Here is a 1852-nt window from a genome sequence, read left to right on the forward strand (position 1 = left end):
GCGTCAGCGAGGGACGCAACGGTAAAAGCGCGTGTGCGCTCGACGCTCGGAGGGAAACCTTCTGACTGCGCAGGCGCGAGTCACTCCCTCCTTCCCGCTCTCTCCTGGGGGAGGCGAGAAGTGGCGGGCTGGTGCCTGCGTGCTGAGAGCGCAATTGGGTTTCACTGCAATGGGGGTGTGGCGTCTCCCTTTGCCCAGCCCTGGAGGCATCGCATCCGCGTACCCATCCTGTGCCCCCCCACCCCATTTCTGCAGCCAGTAGGTCTTCCACCTGTTGCCACAAGCACATGCTGCTGCACCTGCAGGCTTGAGGTGGTTTCCATCATCTACAGGGTTTACAGTTTGGTTCAAAGGCTCTCAACACCCTAACATTTTTTCCAGCACCCCTGCCACCACTCCTACACCTGGGGAGCTAGCCTTTTTAGTGCTGCCCCCAGGTGTTAGTGCCTGCACTTTTAGCTGCCAGAGTGGTGCCCACACACCTGTCCCATTACTGGGGTTATGGTATGGTGGTACAAGCAGCCTGCTGCCCCTAGTGAATAGTGCCTGCATTACGGCAACCAGAACCATCCTCACATCTGAGGCTGTAGCAAAACTCCCATTGACTTAAATAAGATCAAGTCCGTCATCTCCAGAGCTCAGATTTCCACAGCACTAAGCATTCCAGGAGGATAGTTAAAACTTCTATTTTAAAACAAATTAAATGTAATCTAATGCTGGTACAGGAGCCGCAACTTGGTCAGCAACAGAAGAGTCAAGGTGTACACACCCTCGTTTGTAAAAAGCATGACTATTAATGTAGCACAAGCTTTTGCTATTATTTAGTTTGATAGCTTTGAATCTGTCTTTATCCGATAGAGCATTTACCATCATTAAACTATGTAATACAAGAATAAAATTCACAAAAGAATGAGCTCTCCCTGCACTTGTCCACAACAGTAACAATTAGTGCTCAAAATAGCACCATCTATGATGTCTCTGTGGCACTAACACTACCCACGTTAATCCCACAGATAATTACCCTATAGTCTCAAACTACCCCTTCTGCGAGCTGCTTGCGGGGCGGAGTGGGGAAGAGTCTTTTTGACTCAGGCTTTAAGGCCAGAAGGGACCATCGTGATCATCTACTCTGACCTCCTGCACATTGTAGGACACAGAACCTCACCCACTCACTCTTGTAATAGACCCTTAACCACTGGCTGAGTTACTAAAGTCCTCAAATCATGATTTAAAGTCTTCAAGTTACAGAGAATCCACCATTTACAGTAGTTTAAACCTGCAAGTGACCCCTGCCCCATGCTGCAGAGGAAGGCAAAACAAAAAAAAACCACCAGGGTTTTTGCTGAACTGATCCTGGGGAACCAACCCCAAATATGGCAAACAAGTCCCAGCAACCAGACAAATGGGAAAGTATTCTTTGTAGTAACTTGGAGCCCTCCCCATCTAGTGTCCCATCAACAGCTGTTGGAGGTATTTGCTACTTGCAGTTGCAGATTGATTACATGCCATTGTAAGCAGTCCCATCATACCATTGCCTCCATAAGCCTATCAATCTCGGTCTTGAAGCCAGTTAGATTTTTTGCCCTAGTATGCCACTTGGAAGGCTGTTCCAGAACTTCACTCCTCTGATGGTTAGAAACCTTTGTCTAATTTCAAGCCTAAACTTGTTGATGGCCAGTTTATATCCATTTGTTCTTCTGTCAACATTGGCACTTACCAGGGAGGCGGAGGAGTTATTTAATTATTTATCCCTCTGATGTATTTATATCATATCATGCAAAAGTGCATATCAAATCATATCTCCCCTCAGACTTCTTTTAGTTAGGCTAAACAAGCCAAGCTCTTTGAGTCT

This window comes from Caretta caretta, chromosome 2 (assembly GCF_965140235.1).
Source record: "Caretta caretta isolate rCarCar2 chromosome 2, rCarCar1.hap1, whole genome shotgun sequence".
Lineage (NCBI taxonomy): Eukaryota > Metazoa > Chordata > Testudines > Cheloniidae > Caretta > Caretta caretta.